Below are 19,448 nucleotides of genomic sequence, written 5' to 3' on the forward strand. Positions count from 1 at the left end.
CTTCTGCAACTTCTTATTTCTTTCTCACACAATATCACCATAAAGCCACTGTATCATAGAACAAATGCCTAGAAGCAGTCCAACTGCTTGCTCACTCTCTTCCTTCTACCTCTCTCCTCCCCTTGAGAGAAAGTCTGTAGTTCCATGGTCAAAACACCTCCTTTGAGTGTCATGGACTCCCGGTATTGCCAGGTTAAATCCCTGGTATTGCCAGATTAAAAATGGAAGAGACCTTTCTTCCACTGGAGAATCTAGTTGGACACCTGGCTGGATAGTGGTGCTCATGGCCTGACTCACTACAGTTTCCAGTTTCTAAAGCAGAAATAATTCACATCATAGCACAGGTAACGCATGGCCTATGTTAGGGCTGCATTGACCAGCCCTAAGTTCACCCATCATGTTCTGTGTGGTGGCACAAAAGTTTATGTGCCTTTTACGGTGGCAGTGATCATATACTTGGAAGAAAATTCTCACACACCTGGCAACACAGTTTTTGTAAGGACGATGATCCACAGAGGCATGTCCTTTCCCTTCATTCACTCCAGCTGCTGTTTCACTTTAAATCTCAAAGCACTCTAATGATGAATAGCTAGGCCAAGAGCCTGCCAAGAATGCAGAAGCACCCTGATTAATTACCCCTGGCTAGCTTTAACCAATTTAATTTCTTTTCCGTTTGGTGGGACTTTATTGGCCAGATGAGGTAGGTGGCTGTTGCTAAAGCCTCAAGAATAAACTGGAGCCCAAGCAATCTCTCTGCAAGGGGTGGGTACATGTGTCATATGCAATGGCATGAGTGTATCTAAGGGAAAGAGAGAGAAGGAGGGAGGCCCAGGACTATAAATATAGAGTTATTACAGTGGACCCTCAGTATCCGCTGAGGTTTGGTTCTAGAACCCTCCATAGATACCAAAATCTGTGGATGCTCAGCTCCCATTCTATACAGTGAGGTAGTAAAATGGCTTCCCTTATGTAAAATAGCAAAATCAACTTTGCATATACATATATATATATATATATATATATATATGGACAAGTTGCTTACATGTAACAGTATTTCTTCGAGTGGTCATCTGCGAATACATACAAATGGGTTTCACGGCACCTGCGCAGTGCTGTTCAGAAACATCTGGAATCACTGGGCAAAGTTAACTTTGCAACATATAGAAACTTTTTGGCGGTAACTCTGCCCACTCGTTATAAGGCCCCTGCCTTCCCGCTCTTTCCCCAGTTCCGCAATTTTTCCGCCAAGCAGGCGATGGAAAGAGCCAATAAGAGCAGGACACTGAGGGGATGGATGGATGGGTGGGATTTGTATGTATTTGCAGATGACCACTCGAAGAAATACTGTTACAGGTAAGCAACCTGTCCTTCTTCGTGGTCTCTGCGAATCATACAAATGGGTTTAGACTGACAAGCTTAGGTAAGCGGCGGAGGGAGTGTCCTGAAACCAAAGCTATGGTAAACCAAGGGTATATTTATTGCAACAATAAACACCTTGAACCATAAAAAGAGTCAGTCTTTTTGTTCATACACAAACTCAACACAGCAATAACATTGCAAAACCTGAGAAGGGAATAAAAGGTCATGCAAGACCAGTCCCATAGGATTTGTGCAAATCAACATTCAACAGAATGTAAAACAGTGGCATTATGTACATAAATGCTGAAAACACAAACCATCAGTAGTGCAATCAATGCAACCCTGAAACCAACACAGCCCTCCCGAAAGCTGCGTCTCGGATGGCTCTGGTGTCCAGCCTATAGTGCTTTATAAAAGTCAATGGCTGGGACCAGACAGCAGCTTTACAGACATCCTCCAAGGGAATGCCCGACAGGAATGCAGAGGATGCTGACACTGCTCTTGTGGAGTGGGACCGAACCCTGCCAGGGAGAGGTTTGCCCAGCAGTTCATAGCAGAGGTGGATGGTACCAGCCACCCATTTGGAAAACCTCTGTGCAGACACAGGCAACCCCTTCTTCGGTTCCGAGTAGCATTGGAAAAGTCTCTCAGACCGACTGGAGGCAGCAGTTCTGTCCAGGTAAAACGCCAGCGCTCTCCTGACATCAAGAGAGTGCAGGCTTCGCTCCGCATCCGAAGTCGGATTGGAAGCGAGGGTAGGCAACACAATGTCCTGGCACATGTGGAAAGCAGACACAACCTTAGGCAAGAAAGTAATGTCTGTCCAAAGGACCACCTTGTCCTTGTGAAACCTCAGGAAGGGCTGGTCCCTCCGCAAGGTACAGAGTTCGCCCGCACGGCGGGCAGAGGTGATGGCCACAAGAAAAGCGGTTTTCCAAGTCAGTAGTCTCAAGTCCGCTGTGGCCATTGGTTCAAAGGGCTTGGATTGGAGGGCGGCCAGCACCACCTCCAAGCTCCAAGCCGGCGCCGGTACCGACACAGGAGGGTGCAGGTTGGCGCATCCCTTCAGGAACCCCTTCACCAAGAGGTCCCTAAAGAAGGGACCTGTAACAAATGGCAGAGAGGTAGCACTTGATGGATGTAAGGAACAACCCCTCATCCAACAATGCCATCAAAAACTCCAGCACCACTGGAGTGGAAACTTGAGCAGGAGACAAGCCCTTTCGATCAAGGAAGAGGCTAAACCTCCTCCACTTCAGGTCATAGGACCTCTGGGTGGATGGCTTCTGCGCAGCCAGGATCACCGTCCTCACCGCATCTGGCAGTGAGGCTAGGGCTGGATTCTCCAGGCCACAAGCGGCAGGCTCTCGATGTCCGGGTGCAGAATCCGGCCGTCCTGGATCGACAGAAGGTCGGGACGGAAGTCGAGGCGGAGGAAGCATCTCTTGGAGAGGTGGAGAAAGGATGCGAACCAGGGCTGTCTCGGCCACCACGGAGTGATCAGGATCGCATCCGAACGGTCTGTTGTCATCTTGGACACCACCCTGATGACGAGAGGGAAGGGAGGGAAGGCGTAGAGCAGCTTTCCCGACCAAGGGAAGGCGAACGCGTCTCCGAGGGATCTGTCCATTCGCCTCCTGGAGCAGAACTGGGGACAGTGGCTGTTCCATTCGGTCGCGAAGAGGTCGACTTGGGGGGTTCCCCACCGATTGAACAGGTCGCTGACCGTCTCCGGATGGAGCCTCCACTCGTGGCACACTGAAGGGGATCTGCGGTCCGCCAACTCGTCCTCTCCTGGAAGGTGAATCGCCTGGAGGAGCACCTGTCTCTGGACGCACCAGTCCCAAATGCGGAGAGTGATCTCGAGCAGAGTCTTGGATATGGTGCCTCCCTGTTTGTTGATGTAATACATCACGGTGGTGTTGTCCATTCTCAGGAGGACCATCTTGCCTGCGACAGCAAATTCGAATGCCCTTAACGCCTTTTCGACTGCGAGCATCTTCAAAGCATTGATGTGGAAATGCTTGTCCCGGGTCGACCACTTGTCCTTGATAACCAGGTCGAGCAGGTGGGTGTCCCAGCCTTCCGGGGAAGCATCGGTTGTCAAAGTCAATTGAGGCTGAGGTTGATGGAAGGGCATCCCGATGCAGACGTTGCAGCCGTCCAGCCACCATCTCAGTGAGGCGGCCACCGGTCTTGGTACTGTGAGCCACTTGGACGGAGGGTCCTCCATCGGAGAGAAGACTGAGAGGAACCAGGACTGCAGTGGTCGGAGGCGAAGCCTTGCCCACGATGACACGAATGTCGTTGACGCCATGTGGCCCAGAGCCACTTGGACGTCTCTGGCCCTCACCCTTCTGTGAGAGATGCAAGGCCTCAGCGATGCCACCAACGCCTGGAAACGGTCCGGAGGGAGAAAGGCGGAGCATCTTTCGGAGTCGAGGATGGTTCCGATGAACTTGGCCTGTCTGGTCGGAGTGAAGTGAGACTTCTCTTCGTTGACGACCAGTCTGAGGGAGTCCAAAAGGGGCAAAGAGAATGAGACTGCCTCTCGGAGCTCCTGCTGTGAGTTGGCGGCAAACAACCAGTCGTCCAGGTACGGGAAGACTCTGTAGCCCTTCTGATGAAGGTATGCCATCACTGGTGCCATGCACTTCGTGAAGACCCTCGGAGCTGTGGCAAGGCCAAAGGGGAGCACGTTGTAGTGGTACGCGGTGGAGCCGATGGTGAAGGCGAGGAATCTCCGGTGGGACTCCCGAAATCCGATGTGGAAGTAGGCATCCTTCAAGTCGACCGTCGCGAACCACAGGCCCTGGTGGAGAAGCGGCAGAATAGAAGCCAAGGTTACCATCTGGAACCGGCGGTGTTCAAGGAAAAGGTTCAACTCCCTGAAATCCAAGATGGGTCTGATGCCCCCATCTGCCTTTGGTACCGTGAAGTACCTGGAGAAAAAAGCCCTGGAGCATTGTTCGGGCGACAAAGGGGAGATTGCCCCCTTGTCCCGCAAAGTGCGCACTTCGTCGAGAAGGGTGTCCGAGGGGTGAGTGGACATGAAGGCTCCGGTTGGGGGGAGCTCTTGGAACTCGAGGGCATAACCCCTATGGACAATGTTGAGGACCCACGAGTCCGTTGTAATGGAGGCCCAGGTGGTGACAAAGGGCCTTAAAATGTCCAGAAAGAAAAAAGAAGGAGAGACGAAGTGCGCTGCAACCCTTCTGGCTCTCTTCTTCCCCTGGCCTTTTCCACCGGTGCAGCCTTCCCCAAAGAGGATGCCCCCATCTCGGGCAGCTTGGAGGCATGTCGAGATGCCTTCGACGACGCCTTGGAGGACGGAGTCGGGACCGACGAGACCTCCGCCTCCACGCGATCCTTCGCGTGCGAGCCCTCCGGGGACGGCTTCCTCCCGGATTTCGCCCTGGGCTCGGTACCCTCAGTCCCCGACTGCTTCTGGGGGCGTTTGGAGGGCTTGTCGGTGGCACTGGGTTTGTGTGAACCACGAGCCACATCAGTGGTGGTGGACGATCCTGCCATCGGTGGGGCAGACACCATGCTGGACACACTCGCCCGGGAAGATGAGGCAGGCGGCAGAGCTGAAGGAGCCGATGATGGACAGGGGCCTCCTTCCTGAACCTTGCCCAGAGCGATGGCCAAAGTCAGCCGGGACTCACGGTTCTTGCGAGCCTGGGATGAGAAGGACTTGCAGAGCGGGCAAGCCTTCATATCATGGTCCTTGCCCAAGCAGAGGAGGCAGGAGGAGTGCGGGTCCTGGATGGGCACCTTGCCCCCGCAGACATCACACTTCTTAAATGGAGCAGGCATTTTCCGAAGTCGACAAGTTGAAAGGGAAAGTCCAGAAACGAGGTCAACAGTCCGAGAGTTCGAAGTTACCAGGGGCGGGAGACAAAGAATGGTCAAGAGACGGTCCGAGGTGAAAAGTGAAAGTGATTCCGATTGCAAGCTAAAGCGAGCGAAGTTCCCTGAAGCAGCTAGCGCGGCAGAAAAAAGAAACTGGGGAAAGAGCGGGAAGGCAGGGGCCTTATAATGGGTGGGCGGAGCTACCGCCAAAAAGTTTCTATATGTTGCAAAGTTAACTTTGCCCAGTGATTCCAGAAGTTTCTGAACAGCACTGCGCAGGCGCAGTGAAACCCATTTGTATGATTCGCAGAGACCACGAAGAAGAAATATATATATATGGATATTTTCCAGCTGTGGTTGGTTGAATCTCTGCTTGCAAAATCCGTGGATACAGAGGGCTGCTTGCTTATGCATTAGGGTAAATACAAACTCACATTTCTCACCAATCATAGTTCCTGATTAGTATACCTGTGTGATACACAGGAATATATATGTTTCTTGAATTCAGCATTTTAGGCATACACAATGGTGGCTGGTGGTTTCCATGTCAGTGAGTTAGTGAATCTGCTCTGGATTCTAGTCCAAGCTTTAAAAGAGCTATCCAGGGTGCTGACCTCTCTCCTTCATATCAGTTTAGTGTCTTGGATAGTTCCTTTCAAGATTAGATTAAAGTCAAGGGCTGATTCACTACTCCAGTGTCATTTAATTTGCAACCGTCCTGGTTCAGCCAGGACAGTCATGCTTACATCTCTGCCTTCCTGCCTTTCCCAGCTGCTTTCAAGATGCCTCACTTTCCATCTTCCCAGTTGCTTCAAATTCAGTTGCACTTTGCATTCAGTTTACTCTGCCTAGACAATCTGTACTCTGGAGAGGAGAGGGCAGAGCCTTCTTGCCAGTCAAAATGAAAACAAAGCAAGAACTGCACTGGAGCCATTTCAAGCCTGGGTTAGGTCACCACAAATTGCTTCGTATTGTAAGCAAAAGGAATACACATAATTTGTACAAAGCAAGGGAAGACAAAGGACCCTGGCAAATAAAAAAAAATCCTTGAGAAGATTCCCCATTGCGTCTTCAAAATTGTGGACTCAGTCTCACACAAAGATGTGGAGAGCCTCTCCTCCAATATAAGATTAATATTGCAGAAAAGAATTTCTGATTTGAAAATATTTTTTTCTTTTCCCTTTAGTTGCTTTTTCTTTGATTTTTCATAAACCTTCCCCAGAATCTTGTTGGGGCGTTTTGTGCTCCTCAGTGGACTTATGTGTGCAGAAAACAGAATTGCAAAGAAGCAATGCAAACAAGTGTCTACTCAGACATAAACCCCAATAAGTTCGGTGGGACTTACTTCTATGTAAATGTGTACAGGGTTGTAGCCTGAGACATTCTAAAAGGCCATTGGAATGCATTTCGTTCTTTAGGACAGTCTTGTTTTTTACCCCAATTATTTTTCTTAAATAATTTTATTCCATTTATCTTCTTGAGCTATAAATACTGTAATTCTTATTCCTGTTCTGAGCCACCATTCACTGCCCTTTTATCCTATCAAAAACCCTGTAAAGTAAGTTATGGTTGGGTCACAGTAACTATGTGAGTGTTATGTTATGGGGAAGCAGGGATTTGACCTGATTTATAATGTGCATTGGGCAGAGTGTGCAGGTGTGAACACAGAGCTCATGTGATGACCAACGACCTGAGAGAAAGCTGTAGTTCTGAGCAGGTCCAATAAAGAAATTTTGATCTTATAGTTACATATTATATCATGTTACATTCATTGATAATTATGTCACTGCCATGTGTGCATGCACAAAGAGTATTGCATTTTTTGTGTGGCTGTTGTGCACCTTAAAATCATTTCCAACATATGGTGACCCTATCACAGTACTCCCTCATCCCCCTTGGCACCCTACAGATGGGTTGGGCAACAACTCCCATGGCCCCAGTTATGCTGGGTGAGGAGTGATGGGAGTTGTCATCCAACCTCCAAAAAGAATCAGCTTGGGAAAAGCTATTGTAAGGAACCTTTATATGCATCCTAGACTACAGATAGATGTTGTTGTTGTGTGCCTTCAAGTCATTTCCAACTGATGGAGACCCTACCCCACATTGACTTTTTTTTATTTGGAGTCCCCCCCCCCCCTTTTCTTTCTTTTTTCCAGGATTTCCTGAATTCAGTACATACATTCCAGAGTTTCTTTCCTTTGGAGAGTAATTTTGTTTGTCCTCATGCTCATACCCTTTTGATCACACTCTGAGGTTGCTCATCCACATGTATCCTAGTTTTCATCTGTGAAATGTCAGCAGATATTCTGGTATGTGAACAACCAGCCACCATGAGTATACACACACAAAAAAGAGGAGTATAGCTGCAAATGAATTTGAGCTTGAGACTACCTCTGCTTTTCATTCTTGTCTATTTCTTATTAGTGCTGAAATGTGCTTGAGAAAAAGCCTATAAATATGAGCTTTGACATTTCAGTGCTAGCCAAATACAAGATTTTTCAAGTAGGGGCAGGGAGACTTGGAGCTTTGACACTCAAAAACTTACTTTCCAGCTTCCTATTTTGCATAGATTTGGGGGGATTCTGAAATTTTCAAGACCTGAATTCAAGCTTGTTTGTTTTTTTTAACATAAAATTCCAGTTGCACTGACTAAATTCAAGTTTTACTCAATGGAAGATCTTTCCTTTGCATTGGTTGTCAGCCATTTTAAACAACACATTTCTTCAGGCTGAAGCCATTTCTTTTTTCCTTTCCCCCTAGTTGTATTGCCTAAGAAAACCCTATGATGGGGGTGCCAGAGGTCTACAGGTGACTTGAAGGAACAAATACACAAGCATTATTGAATATTGATATTATTATTCCTGTAGCAAATCAGAGCTTGGCAAAAGGTAGCTTTGCAGATGATGTTCGATTGCAGCTGCCATGAGTCCTAATGAAAGGCTATGCTGGTAAATTCTGTTAACGGGAGTTATAATCCAACAAAAACTGAAGGTGCCATGACTTTTCTACCACTGTCTTAAACCAATAATTTTCTGCCTTACCATATTGTAAGCAGATATGAGTCCACCTTTAGGAGGGAAAAGATGTATATGAATAAGTTAAAATCAATCAATCAGTAAAATGCCACCAGCTCATTAGAAGGTGCTGTTTTTCTCTCTTGGTTTGAAGAAACATCTTGCTGGATGCATCCGCACTGCAGAAATAATCCGATTCAATGCCACTTTAACTACCATGACTCGGTGCTATGGAATTCTGGGAATTGTAGTTTGTTGTGGCACCAGAGTTGTCTAACAGAAGGCTAAATGTCTCATAAAACTACAATTCCCAGAATTTTATAATATTGAGCTATAGCAGTTAAAGTGGTATCGAACTGGATTATTTCTGCAGTGCAGAGGCAAGTGTTATATATCAGTTCTATCACAGAATTCAGGTATTCCAATTCTTTACCTGTAGTAAACTAAGTGGGTCCCATAAATCAAGATCAACAGCTTTTGACCCTCTAGATCAGGGGTCAGCAACCTCCGGCCCGCGGGCCAGATCAGGCCCGCGGATGCCTTTCCGCCGCCCCCCCTGTCCCTCCTGCCGCCGAAATTGCCGCCGATTTCGGCGACTTTGCCACCATTTTGAAGGGCAAAATGGTGGCGCCCATTAAGAGGCCTGCTGCGGCCTCCGGAGCCCTGAAACGGGCTCCAGCAGCCGCACCGGAGCTCTGGGAGGCCCGCTGAGGCCTCCGGAGCCCTGAAACGGGGCTCCAGGAGCCGCACCGGAGCTCTGGGAGGCCCGTTGCCGTCGCTGGGGCCCTTCAGGAGGGCTCCGACAGCGGCAGCGGGCCCCTGGGAGGCCAGTTGCCGTCGCTGGGGCCCTCCAGGAGGGCTCCGGCGGCGGCAGCGGGTCCCTGGGAGGCCAGTTGCTGTCGCAGGGGCCCTCCAGGAGGGCTCCGACGGCGGCAGCGGGCCCCTGGCATCAGGGGCCAGCAAAGATGGGGAGGCCTCCAGCGCTGGCGGTCCCTGCCGGCTCTTTCCCGGCCTCTGACAGGGCCTGGGGCCCCGTCAGGGGCCGGCAAAAAGGAGGTGGCCTGGCCCCTGGGGGTGGAAGCTCCGCCCCTGGGGGTGGAAGCTCTGCCCCCAGAGGGTGGAGGCTCCACCCCCGGCACGCAGCCCCACCCCCAGGGGGTGGAAGCTCCACCCCCCGGCTTCGGCCCCCCAGTTGTCTGAGGGACAGCAACCCAGCCCGCAGCTCAAAAAGGTTGCCTACCCCTGCTCTAGATCCTGTTGAATTGCATCTGGCTAGATTCAGTTAAGTTCAAATGCTCATCTTCCTCTCAGACCACGGGTGCATCTACACTGTGGATATAATGCAGTTTGACACCACTCTATGTGCTGTAGTGCCATCGTATGGAATCCTGGGATTTGTAGTTTTGCAAGGTCCTTAGCCTTCCCTGCCATAGAGTACTGATGCCTCACCAAACTACAAATCTCAGGATACTGTAGGATGGAGCCATGGCAGTTAAAGTGGTGTTAAATTGCATTATTTCTACACACCCTAGGATATAAGTAACAGTCTGAAGTAAGTCAAAGCCAGGGATGAAAGGGTAGGTCAGGAGAAGAATACAACCTGTGTGGCGGAACATGCCAAAACCTGAGACATGGATTCAGAATTTCTCATAATCAAGATGCAATTGGATTGTATCTCCCATGATACAATCTCCCTCGGAGTGTGGCAAAGTTTCCTTCTTTAGAGGTTTTTAAGCAGAGGATGGTCATCTCTCAGGGGTACTTTGTTGGTGTATTCCTGCATGGCAGGGGATTGAACTGGATGGCCTTTGAGGTCCCTTCCAGCTCTATGATTCTATGATTCTTCACTATTGGTTATGCTTCTCAGGACTCATAAGAGTCCAAAAACATCTGAAGATAACATGGCCCCACTCATTTCAGGGAGATGTTGTTCCAAATGGAAAAGACTGATCCCGTAGGGCTGAGAGCTACTCAAAGATCCCAACAACAACTGAAACTGCTCATGGGTTGTGGCACTGCTGATTGTGACCAAATGCAAAGCAGTCGGTGAACAGCTCTGAGCCCTAAGCAGAAAGGAGTGAGGAATGGTCCTGAGCTGCAGGAAATCAACTGCCTGCACTGAAAAGAAGGGCTAGGAGAGAAAGAGAAGTGGAGAAGAGAAACTGAGGCCCTATGAAAGACAAAGAAGTGTTTGTATGTAGAGAGGCAGGGTAAGAACGGAGTTCTGCCAATGTCTACAGGGGCAGACCCATGCTAGGCTAGGACACAGAGGTACAACTAAGGTAGAGAATGAGTCATAGCTCATAGCGCTGCCTAAGAAAGACTGTTCTATTTAGAGTACATCCTTTGGCTCATGGGATCTTTCCTAGGCTGCTTTAGAGGCAAGAGAAAGAAGTGAGCAAATTGCTAGTTAAAGTATCACAGGAACAGCAGATGTCAGCCATGAGAGATTGACTTTGCATTTCACTACAACCTCCATGTCTACCAATGGGAGCCAGGTGAAAACTAGTGGCCAAGATGGGAAGGAGTATAGAACAAGATGCAAAATAATGATGTGCGGCAGGAGAACTAATTACCTACCGAACCTCACGGCCATACTTTGGAGTAAATTGAATATACTGGTACAATCTAGTCCCAAACAACTATGGGTTAGAGAATCTGTAGGAACTTAAATACCCTAAAGGCAAGATCTTGTTTTGGAAGCTAAGCACAGTGAGCCAGGGTTAATAATAATAATAATAATAATAATAATAATAATAATAATAATATGTTGTATTTATATACCGCTATTCCAAAGATCATAGCGGTGAACAGCAAGTAAGCTAATTAGCAAGTAAGCTAATTTGCCCCCAACAGTCTGGGTACTCATTTTAGCGACCTCGGAAGGATGCAAGCCTGAGTCGAGCTTGGGCCCTTTTGCTGGTCTTGAACTCGAAACCTTGTGGTTTCGAGTGAATGGCTGCAGTACAGGCATTTAACCACTGCGCCACCAGGGCTCCACTTTGATGGGAGACTGCCAACAAGTATCCAGGCCTGTAGGCTATATTTCCGAAGAAGAAACTGGCAAGACCACCTCCTTGCCTAAGTAAACCTTATGAAATTCATGGGGTTGCCATAAGTCAACAGGTGACTTGAAGGCATACACATATGCAGAGAGAATTGTTCAATTTTGAGGTGACCCTGCTTTTTTCGTTTTGGTTGTTGTTCATCCATAAAAGTCAAAAACACTCCCCAATGTAGCACTTTGTCATTAGATGATACTCAGGCTTCTGTCCGCCTCTGAAAGACAGTACACATATTTTCATCTTCACTCCCATTTTGAGGTTAACAACTTGTGGCACCTGATTGACAACCAGGTAGCCTTCCATCCTCTTGGTGTTAAACCAACTGAGCCATCATATTACAGCAGTGGCAGTAATGATCGTGGTAACCCCATTGATGGGGGGGGGATCTATAGGGGAATTGAACAGAGGGGTTTCTGGGGCTGGCAGGTCAGCTAACCTTGAAAGAGAATATCCGTCCTACTATACTTCTATCTAACGGTCAGCAAATTCTAGTATTCCTCCTCTTTTCTCCTTCCCCTCCTCCTTCCTCTTCTTCTTCCGTATTAATTGACAACTAGAGCTCTAGTTGGAAGAATCATTTAGGTAAGGCCTCTTATGCAAGCCATCTTACTGGCATCACATCATTCATATTGCCAATATTGACTCAAGGCTCTGTAGTGATCACAAGGGGCAACTAAATTTGTACATGGCCAGGTGGTATAATTTTGACATTTCTGTGTGTATGTAATGAACAGTTAGTTCCTTTTTTGGACTAGTAATTCTTAAAATCCCTCAGCCAATGTGTTCCAAAAAGTAACTCTTCCAAGCTATAGAATGCAGGCAGTCTGAACCTTTTAATAGTTATGGGTGAAGTACTGTATGTGGCAAAGTGCTGGATTTAATTTTTATTCTGCAAACAGTTTTTCTTTTATTCTTCGCACTGAAAGTGACTTGCTGGGTATGACCAATTTGTTCCTGCTTCTTGATTTTCATTCTGTGTGTTCTATCTAAGAAGAATGATGTCTTTGACTATCAGGTGCTGGGAATGAACAGTAGAGAGGAACTGTTGCCCTCATGTCCTTGCTTACAGGCTTCCCAGAAACACTGGCTAGCCATTGTGGAGGAAAGGATGCTGCATTTGGTGGACTTGACTGTTTCCTCTCATAGCTGAAATACATTTTTATCTATTTACAAGGCTGATTGTTTCTGCTGGAATTTTTGGTTGGTCTGGAGATAGAAACTTAGACGTGTGTTTTCCCTCTTCATTTTCAAAATGATACATTTGCAGCTATATTTCCAGGCTGTGCATTGCCTCATTTCCCCCTCAAAAAACCCCTTTCAGTTTTGAAAGTGTAAAGTTTCTAGTCTTCATGTCTAGAAGCTTGTGTCATTGTCTCCGTGGTACAAAAAAAGATTTTTTAACATGTATCACATTGCACAGCTAGAGGCCATAATTATTGCTTAGGTTAGCGCAGTGGTTACAATCTTAGGTCTCCAAACATTTTTTGACTACACGTCCCCAAAGAACCAACCAGCATAATTGTTAGGGAAGGTTTCTGATGGTTATAAACCTCCAATATGTGAGAAGCCACAAATTGGGAAATGCTAGCATAGCAGATTATTGGGCTGCATGTGCCTCTAGTGAAAATGAACTCAGTGTGTAGCTGCTATTAAAAAACAAGGAAAATTCCATTTTTCAATGTGATAATAATTGAAAATAAATCTGTCAACATTACACATTGTTGTTGTTGTTAACTGTTATCAAGTTAGATTTTTGTGGGTTTTTCGGGCTGTTATTAAGTTGACTTCAACTTATGGTGACCCTATGAATGAGAGATGTGCAAATCACCGTACCATCAACAACCCTGCTCAAATCTTGCAGACTCAGAGCCATAGCTTCCTTGCTTGAGTCTATCCATCTGGAATGGGGCCTTCCTCTTTTCCTACTGCCTTCCAGCTTCCGAAGCATTACTGTTTTTTCTAGTGAGTCATCTCTTCTCATAATATGCCCAAATTGCAACAGCCTCAGTTTAGTCATTTTAGCTTCTGGACACAATTTAGGCCTGATTTGCTATTTGTTGTTGTTGTGTGCCTTCACATCATTTCAGACTTATGGAGACCCTAAGGTCATGAACCTATCACTGAGTTTTCTTGACAAGTTTATTCTGAGGAGGTTTGCCATAGCCATCCTCCAAGGCTGAGAGCATGTTATTTGCCCAGGGTCATCCAATGGGTTTCGTGGCCAAGCCAGAATTCAGACCCTGTTCTTCAGAGTCATAATCCAACACATAAACCACTACACCAAATTATCTCTGCCTGATTTGCTCCGGGACCCATTTATTGGTCCTTTTGGCAGTGCAAGGCATCTGCACAACTCTCCTCCAGCATCACATCTCAAATACAAATACACATTGTGGTCATGGTTGGAATACTGTGGTACAATTCTGGTCACTGCCCCAGTTGTAGAACAGAAGAAAGTACTGAAAAGGGCAACCAAAATTATCAAGAAGCTGGAGCAACTGCCCAATGAGGAGCAGCCACAATGTCTGAAGACTTTTAATTTAGGAAGCACTGCAAGTGAGATAAACTAAAAGTGGATAAAATAATACATGGTATAAAGAAAGTGATGAGCGATCCCACCACCACCATTCCTCTTGCATATTAATGTTCAACAATCCAATGAAGCTCAACGACTGGGCAATCTAGATAGATAAGAGAGTAAATCTCTACAGAATACTAAAGCCCTGTTTGGGTGTTCTGACCCCAAAAGGAGAGGGAGCAGAATGACTCTATGCCCTTCCATTGCATGCAGTCTCTCCAAACATCCAATAATCCTTATTCTGGGGGGTTTCGAATCACATAGAGACCTTCCACACTTAACAGAGATTTTCATTTTAAAGCTGTTGTTCTCCTCATGAACTTCAAGATGGTATGGAGTTAACCTTCCTGTCCACATCATTTTGAGTTAGCCAAAAATACCTTTAAAGTGTTAGAGTTAAACTGCAGAATTTTCTGCCACATGATGTAGGAGTGGTCAACAACTTGGACAACTGTATACACGGACTAGCCCAGTTTGTGAAAGAGAAGGTTTTCAGTGGGTATAGGTCATGAGAGCTGTCTATCATTTCCAACATAAGCAGGAGTAGTTAGTATTTTGATGGAAGATCACCAAGAAATACCAGAGTAAGAAAAATGGCAAACCACCTCAGAGTATTCCTAGCCTAAGAAAACCCTCTAACAATGATGGGGTCACCATAAGTTGAAAGACAGCCAAATGGAGGTTTCCATTTGGTGAGCAACAACATTGAACATGTGATGGAGAAAAAAAAGTGGAATTGATCTGTGCATGATGTAAGTCCCAGCATGTGCATGTACATGTATACCTACCTGTCAAGCCTCACTTTGGCTGGATCTACACTGCAGAATTAGTGCAGTCTGATACCACTTGAACTGCCATAGCTCTAGCCTATGGAATCCTGGGATTTGTAGTTTTGTGAGATGTTTAGTCTTCTCTGTGAGAGAGCTGTGGTGTCACAACAAAATGTATATCCCAGGATTCCATAGCATGGAGTCATGGCAGTTAAAGTAGTGTCAAACTGGATTATTTCTGGAATGCAGGTGCAGCCTAAGGCTTCCTTTACCCCACAAGCTCTTTCAAACAGATCAAATGCAAATGTGCGCTGATGCTCTCAAATGTTTGTATAGCCAATGTCTCCCCTTCTGGCCCAAGCAAGAGTCTATGTCAGCTCCATTATCACTAAAAATTATTTTCCAAACAAAATTTGAATCTGCTAAGTTTTGCAAGTTACTGCAAATGGGAATTCCCCCTTTACTAGGAAGATTCATCTCAAGGGGATGTGTGTTCTTCTGCTTTTGGGGTACTTTTTAATTGTGTGCATAGTCTCATTGTACAGTATTTCAGTATGTAAACCTAGATTTCAGTGATACAACTGGTGTTGTTTGTTCTTGCATATCAACATAAGAACTTACTCATTTCAGTTTTATGTCATTTAATATAATATGTTTTGTATCACCAATTTACACTGGACACAGGAGTCTACAACCTAGAAATGATTCCAAGACAATGATTCCCAAACTTTAGTCCATGGTGCTCCAGCTCAGTGATAAGCAATAAAAAATTCAAAGCATGTGAGCTATTTTTAAAAAGGGGCTGGTGAGAGGTGTCCATCCCCTGCCATTCTACTTCCCCTGTCACATCTCTCCAGTATTTTAGTTGATGATACCACCACATCCCTTGGTGTACAACCCCTGCTGCATGGTTAGGGCCGGCCTCACTGTTATGAAGAATGGAGCGATTACCTAAGGCCCCAGATCTGGGGTGTCAGAAAAGGGCAAAAATTGTTACTTTCTTTTTTTGCACCAGCTTGAGGGGGGGCTAGGTTGGGATCAATGGCAACTAGTGGTGTTCTTGTCAGTGGGATGGTAAATCAGCTCCGGATTTTGCTCTGAGTTGTAAAGGAGCTATCCAATGCGCTTAAGTCTACCTCCAAAGTAGGCTCAGTCCTTTGTATTGATTCTGTAAGACCTGGAGTGAATTCACCACCCCATTGACAGGGAAGCCACCAGCTGCCACTTGGTGGGCATAGAGGAGCCTATGGGAGATTCTGACTCAAGTACCAAGATGATTCAGTTGGCCTTGGGTGCTATGCATCTTGCTTTAAACAGTGAAGGGGACCATTTTTAGCTTTGTCATAATTTGTTGGGCTGTACATTGGCTGCTCCTTGTTGGGGCACAGAAATGTTGAATGATCTCCCCCCCCCCCCCCCGCCAGCAATTTTATGTTCCTAACCAGGTTGGTGTAGTGATTTGAGTGTTGCATTAGGACTGTATGTCATAGAACTCTTGTTATTTCCATAATGCTAGGGGATGTGATGATAGAGTAAAATATATATGTGTGTGTGTGTGTGTGTGTGTGTGTGTGTGTGTGTGTGTGTTAAGTTACACATTGCAAAGTTGGGAAATAATTAACTAAAAATCTCAGTGAATCCATGCATTTAACTCATATGTTACAATCCATCCAAGGAAACAAATTCTTCAGTTCAGTTACTGAATATGAGAAATGATGTAGTCCGCTATTAGATCTGGATAAATATTAGTTCAAATATTACCTCAGTGATGGGAATACCAGACTATATCAGGCAAATTGCAATCAAGAGTCCCATCTGCATAATGGGGATTATTTTTCCCCTAATCATAATTTGAAGCAGCAGGGGGTTAGGGGTGGGGACATACTACTTATCTCATGCCTGGCTAGTTTGATTTCCATTCCCAAGCCTCATACTGTATATATATGGGTGTGGGTAAAACTGAGGAGTACAGCCAACCCATCTTTTGATGAATGGGACATTTGTCTAGGCTGCCTGGAGAGACAGTGGAGTTTATCAGACAATTGGAAGTATAATCCGATGGCAATCTGAATGCAATCATGGGGTTTAACATTATTGCGTGATAACCCACTACACACAAATTTGTGCAATGGGAAGTCAGTTCGAACGCAATCATGGGGTTTCACGTTATTGTGTGATAGACTGCCACATGCAAATTCGGGCAATGGCATGCTACTTTCGGGCAATGAGAAGCCAGTTCGAATGCAATGCACATTCACGTAATTGCACAAAACTAGCGACTTTAAGTGAATGCGTTTTGGCCCCACTTTCTTTTCATTCGAATTTAAGAGAAATTCCTCCCGCTTGATAAACTCCAGTGAATAGCTGTAAGGGGACAGAGAAGAGTGTTGCAGTTCTCAGAGGAACTGCAGTTTAGGAAGAGTCTTGGGTAAAGGGAGACAAGAAAACCAACATGGATAATAGGAAGGACAAAGTGCATGGAGACTGGAGATTTTGTATATGCAACCACTGGAGATTTTATTAAATTAAGACAGTTTCTGTACTTTCTGTTCCCAAGACTACTTCTAGGGCATTTTCACAATTAAAATGGCTGGTAAGCACTGGGGATCATCTCCAATGTTTAGATAGCAAAAGAGGATCAACTGTACCTATTTAGAATAATGGGTGTATCCACACTGCAGAAATAAAACAGTTTTGACACCACTTTTAGTACAGAATTCTGGGATTTGTAGTTTGGTGAGGCACCAGAGCTCTCTGACAGGCCAGGATGAATACCTCATCAAACTACAGATCCCAGAATACCACAGGATGGAGCTGTAATGGTTAAAGTGGTATCAAACTCCTTTATTTCTGCACTGAGGGTATATCAGATGATAGCTTCCTTCCAATATTTGAAGCAATATGCCTCTGAGCACATTTGCTAGACAGTGTGAGTTGGAAGCTGCTGTTGTCTTCATATTCTACTTCATCGTGCAGTATCAGAGATCTGAGTGACTGTGAATCACCAAATCTTATTAGTTGCATTTTATAGGGTTTTGTATAGAGGATCTTTTTCTTGGTACTCACTCTTGAACTACCTCATCCCCACGCCAGCTTGGCACCTTACAGATGAGTTGGGCACCAACTCCTATGGCCTCAATTATGCTGGGGGGGGGGCAATGCATGGTGACCAGATATCCTTATTTTCCAGGACATGTCCTACATTTCAACCATCTGTCCATGAAAAAGTGCAACACGTCCTCCATTTTTAGCATGACTAACAAGCAGAATTTATATTTATATTAGTGTTTTTAGCTTTTATTTTGTAATGCCCTACATTTTTCCTGAGCACCCTACATGTTGCAGTGCCTTGTTCTCCCTTGTGGTTATGACATCTGGTCACCGTGGGGTGGTGGGAATTGTCATCCAACCTCTGAAAGGAATCAACTTGGGAAAAACTAGCATAGGGGAGCTTTATATACATCCTAGCCTACAGATAGATGTTGTTGTTGTGTGCCTTCAAGTCATTTCCAACTTATGACCACCATATCATGGGGCTTTCTGTGGCTAAGAGAGTGTGACTAGCCCAAGGCCACCCTGTGGGTTTCCAAGGGTGAGTAGGGAATCAAACTCTGATCTCTGATAGGGTTTTGTATACAGCATCTTTTTCTTGGTACTCACTCTATAAGTACCTCATCTCCTAGCCAGCTGCTGTCTGAGTTGTAGTTCAATGTTCAAACCACACTGGCTCTCACAGATAGGTTGTTGTTGTTGTTGTTGTTGTTGTTGTTGTTGTTGTTGTAAACCATGCTTGAGTCAGTCCTGACCCATGGCAACCCTGTAGATGAGACATGCCTATGTACAATTTTACTGCCATCTGGGAGGGAGATGCTTTAACAGAGTCCAGCTTTTCCTCTATCTGCTCTCCCGCTCTTGTCTGCAGTATTGCTGAAATGGAAATTGAGAAGACAGACTCCAAAACAAGTAAGCATGGTTGAGAGGGGTGGAGGAAGAGGTGAGTGCTGTTGCCTACCCATGCCTTCTGCTGCTTCCAGTTGGAGGCTGGGCACCGTCAGCCCCCACATGGCACACTTCACCTTGGTTCCTGCGTTCCATTGCAATGACATCAGTAGCCAAGCCACTGAGCTACCTGCAGCAGAGACGGCTGCCAAAGCAGCCCATTGGCTGGAGCCCGATTGTGCAAGGAGGGGAAGGAATGGAGAGATTAACTAAAGAGGAGGGAGAGAGGGAAGGAGAGAGAGAGGGAAAGAGAGAGAGAAATTGGAAGAGGCAGGCATCGAGAGGAGCCCAGACTGCAGCAACGGAGGTGGCGACACATGGGTAGGAGAGGCAGTGTGCGGCGGTGTGTGTACATATGTGTGACAGTGTGTGTGTCCATGCACGGGTGTCCTGAAAGGTAAATGCTGTACAGATTGATTTTGATATGGATGGATGGCTAGACAGATGGGAGGCATGGCTGTCACTGAGATGAATGCATGACTTTATGGAGGGCTAGCCTGCATAGGTAGTCCTGCAACCCTGCTGAACCCTGTGCATGTAAAGAAGTCGTTCAGCCCTGTTCTTCCAAAGTTCCATTGTTTTTAATGTGATTCACTCCCAAGCACGTCTGGGGCTTCAGTCTCAGGTGATAAAGGAAGGTAGAGATCTATGAATGGGAAAGATGATGGTTTTACTATGCTGTGCTGAGGATAAATGAGTGGATTTGCTAAATTTACTTTGAGAAGATGTTTGCGAGAGGTAAGGGGGGTGGGGGTGGGGACACAATGAGAGATACTGCACTGAAGTTCTTCCCTTTTGATTAAATTTC

At 46.1% G+C, this 19,448-nt stretch overlaps 1 protein-coding gene across 2 annotated transcripts in view; it reads left to right on the forward strand.

The window, feature by feature from the left end:
• Positions 1–19,448, forward strand: part of MAP3K12 (mitogen-activated protein kinase kinase kinase 12) — a 164,653-nt gene that overhangs the window by 79,872 nt on the left and 65,333 nt on the right. The window contains exon 1 of one of the 2 annotated variants that reach the window (XM_089481356.1): positions 18,891–18,961. The exons of the other annotated variant lie outside the window; for it this stretch is intronic. The gene's annotated coding sequence lies outside the window, so the exon portion shown is untranslated. Of the gene's footprint in view, positions 1–18,890; positions 18,962–19,448 lie in introns of those variants that run through there. 2 annotated transcript variants of the gene reach the window in all.

This window comes from Sceloporus occidentalis, unplaced genomic scaffold, assembly GCF_023333645.1.
Source record: "Sceloporus occidentalis isolate IW3139 unplaced genomic scaffold, rSceOcc1.0.p SCAF_1, whole genome shotgun sequence".
Taxonomy (NCBI): Eukaryota; Metazoa; Chordata; class Lepidosauria; order Squamata; family Phrynosomatidae; genus Sceloporus; species Sceloporus occidentalis.